At 33.6% G+C, this 10,740-nt stretch overlaps 1 protein-coding gene across 2 annotated transcripts in view; it reads right to left on the reverse strand.

The window, feature by feature from the left end:
* LOC117174994 (neuroligin-4, X-linked) overlaps positions 1–10,740 on the reverse strand; it is a 450,915-nt gene that overhangs the window by 410,503 nt on the left and 29,672 nt on the right. The window contains exon 2 of one of the 2 annotated variants that reach the window (XM_033364480.1): positions 6,818–6,959. The exons of the other annotated variant lie outside the window; for it this stretch is intronic. The gene's annotated coding sequence lies outside the window, so the exon portion shown is untranslated. The remainder of the gene's footprint in view (positions 1–6,817; positions 6,960–10,740) is intronic. 2 annotated transcript variants of the gene reach the window in all.

Here is a 10,740-nt window from a genome sequence, read left to right on the forward strand (position 1 = left end):
AGGGAGCTCTTCTTAATATTTTGACACCAAAATCATGTCGATACACCTTACCGACTGCGAGTAAAGCCACCCACGCTTTAACTTGACAGACTGTACGTCCACTTTAGAACAAAATTTTAATCATCTAACTTGTCTACGCGTAGCCTATCTACTCTTATACACAAACCTTCTTCATTTTTGTATCACGGATTGGTTGAAGAACATACTAACCTCGTAAGACTGTTACAGATTTGTTACGGCAACGTTATAGAAGAATTTTAATTGGTACCCCCCAGATAACAATTCGTGCGCGCAAGTTACGTGCACGTCGATGGACGCACGAAATGCTTGCTAGAATGTATCACGTCTGCTAGAGTTTGTGAATGCGATTTTAGTGCGTGGACAATGCGTCGCCAATGTCAGCATACGTACCATCACCCCGTAATAGAACTATGGGACGCATACATGTTTGCACTATGAAGGCATTTTGCAATCTGCTAAACTAAATATAAATTAATCATTATTATCTCTCAAAAAGAATTTTAATTTCAAACAAAGAAAAACAAGAATGTTTAAAACTTTACGTTCAATTACAATATTATTAAGTACATGCATATATTTTGCAATTTGCAAATTGTCGAAATCCAGTGGATGCTTCTTGTAGTTAAATTATTTCTATAATCAGTTTAATGACCTTAATTTTTTCGTCATGCATATGGTATGTGTTTGGAGTTTGTTTATTATTTATTATATTTGAAAATAAAATTATATGACGGGTGAAATCCCTACCCATATAAAATCTCGAAATATTCTCTGGCGAAAAAGCCTGGCCATTTTCAGGCTATCTGCAGGATCGATATGAATCGCTTTTTCTCAAGAGATAGTCTAAGAGATTTGGATCCTTTTAAGAGTGGTGCGACAATCATATAATAGTCCTATTATATTCGTCACGTACCGGTCGGGCAGATTTATTCACAGTAGTTGGCTGTCACCAAACCGACTCCCTTTTTAATTTTGTCTTTGAATTATTAACACTTTGTTTAATTGACGAATTTTCCTATCATTCATATTTTATTATTATAACTTATAAACTAATGTCATATTCTTTAGTTGAATTAAAAAATGTTGCCTGTTTTGGCGTATCTCATTCCATTTACGAGATACTTTATATTCATTCCAATTTTAAACATCTTGAAAAAGTTATTTATTTAAAATAATCGAAACCCGTAGTTTCCGAGTTATTATGATTTATGCCGTTAAGTTTGAAATAAAAAAAATAATTCATTTTTTAATATTTATTCGAAAGCTTAACAAAGGAACCTTGTGAATGTTGAATAATCTATTAAAATAGCCTCCCTACTTGCTATTTATGATCTAATTCTTATTTCAATTTCGAAAAGACATTTTAAAGCCTTCAGATCATTTAAACGAGCTACCTGCATCTTTAAAATTATCTACCTGAGTGCCTGCGGAGATTGAATATTTAGAGATTTCTTATCGGTAGAGATTGCAAAAAGAGCGAAACTACATTTTCGTGGTTTTGAAGCGAAGATACAAGAAACGTTTTTCGTCGTATCTGACACCGGGTATAGATTCTAAGCGTCGATTTAAAGTGGAATTCGCAATTTCAAAGAAAAGACATTTTCGCAAAATTGTGGATTGGTGTCCCTTGCTCTTTCGTTCATTATAGAGGTTTATATTTCCTTAATGGGGACGGTGACATCAAGCGCACCGAGTAGGCACGTTCTGAATTGCTCCTCGTATTTTTATGTATAATCGCGATTCAGGGCCAAACCTCTATAATCTAGATTAAGACGAAACGGTAGGTTTCACTGAGCACCTAAATGCGTGCAGCGACAACTATAAAAAAATTGGAATTACAACAAAGTGCCCCCTGGCTAATATAATTACAAACTCATACCCGAAAATCGGTAGTATTCCGTTGGTAAAATTTTTGACCTGTTACAGCGAGAAACTTAGCAAAGAGAGAGATAGAAAATCTCCAGCTACTTTTATTGCATCATTGCGTTTGGTTTTAGTTATTATTACTTGGCTTACCTGCTCAGCTGCAGGGAAATATGAATAATTGATAAATATTTCATCTATGTATGCTATCTGCGTGAGAAATAATGAATTGGTATCCAAAAAAAGAAAAAACAAAGAATTCGTAAAATTGTAATATAAATAATTAAATAATTTTGGTATTCATACAAGCTACTTTTATAACCACAGATATAGGTAAAATACTGAATGTAAAGCAAAATTCTTGAAAACATACCCAGAGTGTCTAGCGTTTATAAAAAAAATTCAGGACTTTTCCACATTTTTCAGGACAGAAACTCATTTCTTTAGGTGCCTTTCTAAAAATATGTCAAATGCGAAATTTATCATATACCCCCAAAATCCGATATTACGGTCAAAAACCGTTTTTTGGTAATTTTTCATTTTACCACTGTGAAAATCAAAAAACTGAAATCGAAAATATTTTCAAGTTATCCTTTTATTTATTCCTTTAACTTTAGCTAATCTAATGACATTTTTAATACCCAATAATTTGTTGATGTTGATATAATTAAAGTGAGTTAAATTCCGTGTGTAATAATATCTTTTTGAATGATTTATTTTCTACCCATATTTTGAAACGAATAGTTCTATTTTCAACTAAAAAAGATAAGTTTTCAGTAAATAAATACTTTAACAGAATAGTTGAATTTTTAACCAAAGATTTATTTTTAACTAACAGGATGAATCTGCAAGCGAACAAATACATTTTTAAAGTCACACCAAATGAATATGCTCATGAATAAAGTAAGGGGTGGTGGTGGTAAGGAGTGGACGTTAAATCATCGAATTTCCGAAAACTTAGCAGCAGGCTCGGTCAACTACGTGGGAAATAAATGGCGAAATTCAGCGTCATCTGCGATGGGCAGGGGAACTGCAGAAGCATGCATGCATTGGTCGCTATATATTTGCAAGCTCCTTCCTTAGACGTGTTGACTAGTGAAATAATTCAAGAAAAAGGAATGAATAAAGACAAAATTAAGGAAACAAGAAACGCAGGATAAGAAATGAAAGATAATCATCATTCAATTTCTCATTTTACGTTTTTCATTTACTTAATTTTGCTTTAATTTTTGTATTTTAAGTAGAAAAAGCGAATTACGAGACGAGTTAGGGTGTGCATACGTATGAATTTTTAATTTTTCTGAAGCAGAGTTGAGCTGTGATGTATAGTTTTTTAAATATGTTATAACCACACCAGTTTGCGTTTTCCAGAAATCCTTTTCATTGAAGTGATACCGGCACACGAAAAACCGTTTCAAGGTTATGGTCTCCTACGGTGACAGCACCAGACAAAACGCGACAGTAACAAATGAAAACAAACAATTTTCCGCGCACGTGCTTTTTACGCCAATTTGCGCCATCTGCGATGGGCAGGAGAACTAATTTCGCTCCCCTCGCTGCCTCTAAACCCCCCGCGCTCAAATTCTAAAAATTCGCCATTTTCCCTTATTGAGTTTACAGAGCCTGCTTAGCAGTTTCTACGTGTTACTAGTAGGGTGTATATCTGCGTTCGTTGTTGTGCTTTAAAGATACAATATTTTAAATTACAATTGATTGGCAATGCTTATGTAAATTTTCGTACATTTTCTTCGTATGTTTGGTATTCGTATATACTTTTAATAATTTTCGAATTATGGATTTCCCGAATTAAAGCAATTAAAAAATTGTTTTTTTTTTATTATAAATATAATTCATTTATCAAACATATGTATCGAAGATTTTTTAAAATAATTTTTAAAGTATTTAAAAATATTTTTCAAAGTTAAAATAACAATAATTGTATAAAAATTGTATAAAGTAATCCATTTAAACACACGTGCGCCTCGAACGGAAAGAGAAATTTCTCCCTCAATTTTCTCCGAACCTAATAACTTTTTCCAAACAAAATTTACATGATTTAATTTAGCACTCATTTATTTTGAAGCTTCTTTTGAATTTTTCTTTTAATTAACAATTAGATTTTTGAAAAAATAAAATTCTTTTTTTTCAATAGTGCGCACATTTTGAAAGAGCATTTTTTATTCGGGTATATATTTTCTTCAATTATTTTTATTTAAAATTATTTAAATTATTTTGAGAATTTTTAAATACTTAAAAAAATGTCTTCGATAAAAATATTTTTTTATATTATTCTAAGTAAGTAAATAAATAATAGTTAACAACAGTTAACTCACAATGCATTACAACTAATTAATTATAATAATTTAGCAAGAAATGTTGACTCTTTTGCAGTTTGGACTTTGAATTGGGAATTTGGAAAAATTAAGAAATTAGGACCAATAGGATTAGGCGGATTTTTTGGAGTTATAAAACGGAATGTAAGATTCTGTCCGCAATTTTGAATATTTTCGTCTGAATTCCAGCACACGTCATCTAAATCAGCGATTTCCAAACTGCTGCCCTGGTTAGGGTGGCTACCTAGCGGTAGGAGGATGTTACCCCGGGCCGGGTAGCTCGGTAGGCTTCAAAGGAAGGGTCCCCGCTGTGAGGATGGGAATCAATTTCGTGATATAATTTAGAAATATGGAAAAAAAGTTCATAAAAATCGTTTAACATTTTCACTAAATTTGTCCAAAAAAATACATTACTTGACTACCTTGCAACGTAACAAAAGTGCAATAACTTTTGAAGTTATTAACCAATTTCTTTCTATCTTTTTCTAATGTTCTCGTCGTCGTCCAGAAAATCTAACGCTGCCTATTAAAATTAGCTAATTAATATTTAACTAAATTTTCCATTTTTCCTAATTAGCTCTAATTTTTCTATAATGGAAAGGTCGAGCGCGACAAGCCAGCACATGCCCGCATCACAGGATGTTAATTGTCCCCCCTTGGTTTTAAGTATTATGAAAAAAATTTGAGGGTGGCGGCCCTGCCACTCCCCAGAAAGAGCGAAAAAAGTTTGGGAATCGCTGATCTAAATATTAATCTCTCGGCTTTGACGAAGCCGGGTTTTTGATTAAATGTTTATATTTTTTTAATAATAAAATTGGAGAGAATAATAGAAAAAAAACTGCAGTGATTCTTAGTGTAGCCGTGTGTAGATTTTCGAGGCACTCTCCATCGACCCTCGTACAACTCACGAGAAAGACTTCCTGGAGCGCACTAAATTGCATAAATGTATTGAAAGTTAAGGAGGAAAGTGTCGAGTAGAGGGGGTGAGGAGTACTGTAGGGGTAAGGGTCTCTTAAATCGACAGCCGGCCGCAACTCGGATTTTCGTCTTTAGGAAAACTGACCGCGGGCCGCAACTCGGCTACACCACTTCCGTTTATTCCGAAACGGTATCCACTCAGAACTACTACCTGAGTTCACGTTGCCCCCCCCCCCCCATCCCTAAGATGGAGAAAACTCAAGGATCTACGAAATTGTATCAATATTCTAAACGCGGTGTTGCACAAACGAAACTGTTTTGTCCCAAAGTTTTCCCGAGTGGAAATAATTCCTGGCAAACTGAAATTATTCTAGCACCAGTACTGGATTATTCATGGATGTCTGTTCAAGCTGAATTAGATTGGCGCTCTTTTAGCGCTATCTATACATACTAGATAAAAAAATCCATCACGGAGTTCTATGTAGACCCACTAATGTCGCTACCCTACCGAAAGAAATCTCTAAGTATATTCTAAAGATTCTCTATGGTCAGAGAAATTCTCCGCAGGCACTTAAGTAGATATTTTTAAAGGCCCAGGTAGTTCTTTTAAATGTTTTAAAGGCTCTGAAATGTCCTTTCCGAAATTAAAATAGAAATACGATCATAAATAACAAGCAGAGAGGCTGAAATTGATATAAGAATTTGATCATAAATAACAAGCAAAGAGACTGTATCAATAGAGTAACCGAGAGTCAAAGGTCCTTTGTTAAGCTTTCGGATTAAAATTTAGAAGTAGATTTTTTTAATTTCATATTCAGCAGCCTAAAACAGAATAATTCGGAATCTACGGGTTTTGATGATTTCAGATACCTAACTTTTTTTTAAATGCTTAAAATTGGAATTAATACGACGTTTCTCGTAAATGGAATGAGATGCGCCAAAAAAGACAACGTTTTTTAATCCAACTAGAAAATTTTATATTAATATATAAGTTATAATTGAAAATAAGTATAATGAGAAAATTCATTAATTAAAAAAAAGTGTTAATAATTTGAAAAGAATTTCAAAAAGGGACCCTGGCGGACCGAAGGAACCGAATGGAGCCTCTACAAAGTACCCGTAAAGACCCCGTTAGGTCCCCATTCGGTTCCTTTGTAAAAAACTGAAAAAACATCAAAATCAAACTTAAATTTTTGAAATTCGGATTCTACGTTAAAATTCCCTGTAGAAGGACACGGAATAATCGCAATAGTTTTATTTGCAACGGTAAAAAGTTTTTAAAAAAATAAGACGTATAACGCCTGTTGACTGCTACTTACAGGCGATGCGTTTGAAGTGTGTCACAATTTGAAAGTTGATCTTTCTGTTTTTTTGAGTTTTTAAAAAAAGAAACCGAATGGGGACCCAATGGGGTCTTTATGGGTACTTTGTAGAGGCTCCATTCGGTTCCTTCGGTCCGCCAGGGCGATTGCGTTGAAACGACTTTTTTTTTCTTTTGAAAATCTCTCTAGCGGACATGACCCTGGCGAGATTTTCCTTTTTGATTGTGATTTGGTATTAGGTTTCAGCGAATTTATCCCATCAGTATATCCGTTTAGAGAAGTCCTCGGAGACGAAAATAGAGGTATCAATCAATTTTTAAAGGTTTCTTAGGATTTCGAATTTGAGTTTAACAAACTTACATTTAATGAAAATTGGCCTGTGTTCTGTGGGTTGAATTTGCCTAGTCTTTTGGCTTCTTCGGATCAAGTTTGGTTGAAGCGATTTCCAGTTTGAGGCTAATTAATTCTAGGATGAATTCCTTTGTGTCCCATTCCGAGCTATCTGGAATACCAAAGAACAAGAAATTATTGTTTTCAGGATCCTCTCCAACTGTTCAATTTTAATGTCTTGTTGTTCTACTTTTGCCTATAGTTTGTTATGGTTCATTATCAGAGGTATGTTTTCGAGCGTCAGCTGATCGAATTTGTTGTGCAGGTCATTCTTTGAAGCCTCCATATTGGAGAGTTGCAGCATCAGTTGTTCAAACTGCTTAGCCGGTAAAAAAGTTTCCAACATTTCAATATATAAATTTAGTATGAGGATCTGATTCAAATACCTAGAATTAAGGCACAGTCGACTGACCGAGTCTTGTTTAATAAATATCGAGATAACATATACTTCTGTGTGGTCCTCCTACGTCGCAATGAACCGCATGGAATCGTCATATATGTTTTTTTCAGTTTAGTCTCACATAAGCCTTCATGGAATAAAGAGCAGTATTTGAAACGGTCTATAATTTGTTTCATTTATTTAAGTCCTTAAAACCATTAGGTTATGGGCCCAGTTCATCGCGTCTAGGCGGATTAAAATTCTAAACTCTAAGCCGTTTAATGGTGAAAAGTATACGGTGTGGAAGTTTCGAGTGAGATTATTACTTGCTAAACTTGGTGTGTTAGACGTTGTGGACAATGATCTTCCGGCATTGAACATCCGGATGTCGGACGACTGGCATAAAAAGGACTCTACCGCAAAAAGCATAATTGTGGAATATTTAAGTGATACTTTTCTGGGTTTTGCAAAAGACACTGCTACTGAAAAAGACATTTTTCAGGGTTTGGATGCAATTTATAAAAGACGTAGTTTGGCAACCCATTTGGCTTTGAGAAAACAACTTTTAAGTTTAAAATGGCAAGGTGAAGTAACCTTGCGGCAACATTTTACAAATGATCATTAGGTAAAATTACGAACAGAAGAACAATCCACTACCCTTAAAGTTTTAAATACTAGTGCTGACAGAATACTAGTGCACCAGAATCGAGTGGAAATAAGAACACAAACAAGAATTGGAAATCACTTAAATTTTTCAAAAGGCAACAACGAACATCCCCATCCAAATTATCCAAAGTGACTCGTGAACATTGTGCACGACAAAATTATGAAAAATACGATTGCTACTATTACAAAAGGATGACACAACAAGGAAACTTGAAAACCGTTCAAACAAATATTGCAAGTGTGGATGGATTTGCATTTCTGATGGGACGGTCACATCCGACTACCAGGATTAATACTAACCAGATATCATTCTTACTGGATTCGGGATCAATAGATCATATTATCAACAGAGGATATGTATTTACGACGAGTAAAATGTTATCATCGCTACTGAAAATCCTCGTAGGAAAAATAAGAAAATCAATAAGCGCTATCAAAACTGGAAACATTCAAGTAATTATAAATCTTGGAAGGCCAGGAGTTTTAGAAAACGTTCTACATGCACCGGATGCTACATTCAATTTGCTATGGGTTCGCCGTCTGCAAGAAAAAGGTTTCAAAATAATTTTCGTCACCGAAAGGGTCACCGTAGAAAATGGTAAAGGAAAAGCGATTCTATGAGGTAAGTCAGTAAATGGTTTATTTAGGGTCGTTTTTAGTATCAACAAAAACATGGTAAATGGAAGTTACATAAATGTCAATAAGTCTAATAATTTCAAGTCGTGGCATGAACGCCCTAGTCATATAAGTAATTTTAAATTTGATCAAATAAGAAGTCAAAAATTGTTTGAAAATGTTGATGATCTTGATGACGTGAAACCTACAAATGAAATATGTGAACCTTGCATTTCTGGCAAGCAAGCGCGACTTCCATTTAATGAAACCAAAAACAAAAACCATATTACAAGACCCTTATTTATTGTTCATACCTATGTTTATGGGGCGGTTACACCACCCACTATTGACAATAAAAATTACTTTGCAACTTTTATTGATGAGTTCACTCGCTACACCGTTACATATTTGTTAACTTTCAAATCAGACGTTTTTGGTTTTTCCAAAGATTTTGTCGCAAAAAGTGAAACTATTTAAAAGGTTTTAACCTCTACTATGACAATGGACGAGAATACATGTCAAATGACTTTAAAGATTTTTGCTGAAAAAAGGGAATAATGTTCCATTTAACAGTACCTTATACACTGCAGCAAAATGGAGTAACGGAAGAAATAAATCGAACTATCACAGAAAAAGCTCGTGCAGTTATAAACGCAGCAAGGTTATATAAACAGTTTTGGGGTAAGGCTGTATTAACAGTAGCCTATTTATTAAATTTAACACTTACAAAAGCCGTTGAAAGTTCGAAAATTCCGTATGAACTGTGGCACAATAAAAAACCCAGGTTAAATCATTTAAGGGTTTTTGGTTCTACCGTATATATACACTTAAAAACAACAACTAGTAAATTTAATAATAGTTGATACTAGTTAGTCAAAAGAGCTCTTGTCGGATACAGTTAATACGTAATTGTTTTAGAACTGACCAATCACAGACGTTCTGTAACATTTTATCCCAGCTTGTTCTAGAACTGTGCCGTAATTTTGTATAAATTGCATAAATAAAGAACAAAAGTTGAGATCTGTTACTTAACAGTTCTAGCACTAAAGTTCTAGCGTTCATGTTCTAGCACTAATAACGGATCACAGACGATCCTTATTATTGTCTATATTATTATTATTATTATTAATATTAACTTTATTATCTTTATTGTGCCGCCTGAATGTTACTTTGACATTCCGTGTAAAACTATTATATTAACCCTTAAAGGTCCCCATGGGGTCGTTAGTGCTCTCACACTTATATTGAAATTTACGAAGTTCGTTCTTCTTCAGTTTTTAATCTTTTGTTCAATGTCTTAAAACAAACAAAAAATCATTTATCAAGTAAAATTATCTTAAAGCAAGACACTTCAGGAAGTGCCCAACAAAATTTCACGACAAAATATTAAAAACCTTCCATGCAATAAAAAATTACGGCTCGGGTCTTCACGACCCCAGAGGACCTCAACGTTATACCAAAGTAAGGGGACCTTTAAGGGTTAAATTCCTTAAATAAAATAATAAAATAGCTAGGTTCATAACTAGTAGCGGGAAGAAAGGATTGTAATACCGTGTTGTCTTTTCTAAATAAAATTTATCTACAAAGAAGCAACGCAGTTTTGTAATTATAATTGAAGAATATTATTATTCTTTATCAGAACACAGATAAACATTTATGAAAGTCTTAATACGTTTTTTAATAGTGAAATTCTATTAATATGACCAAAAACATATTTTTTATCAAAGATCATAGAATAATATATTGAAACACATTAAGTGCACGTGCACTGAGTTCTAAGTAACTAAGTATTATCTCTCTCTCATTAAAATGTGTTAAAGATATCACAGGCCCACAAAAAAACAAAAGTGTCTGTGCAATTGACCAGACCTATATATTCTTATGTATTTTTCGACGCTGAATCCGAATTTGCAATAAAAAAGTAGGGTCCAGCTACTTTTTTATGGGGTTTTGCTCGAAAAACCTCATTTTTTACGGTTTTTTCATGGTTTTTTTTAAATAAAAAAAATAAAGAAAATTTTTATTTTTTTGACTTCAGAAACGAATTCTACGGGAAAAAATACATCGAAAACCATGTTTTGATTTTTTTTTACAAAAATTTCAACCCACCATACGGTGATGAAAAGGCAGTAAATCGCGAAAAGTGAAAATTTGCTTTAAATTTGATTAAAATGACATTAAAATCAAGTTTTACGATTTTAAACCGATTTATAAACATTGAAAATACTTTACT

This window comes from Belonocnema kinseyi, chromosome 6 (genome assembly GCF_010883055.1).
Source record: "Belonocnema kinseyi isolate 2016_QV_RU_SX_M_011 chromosome 6, B_treatae_v1, whole genome shotgun sequence".
NCBI classification, from domain to species: Eukaryota; Metazoa; Arthropoda; class Insecta; order Hymenoptera; family Cynipidae; genus Belonocnema; species Belonocnema kinseyi.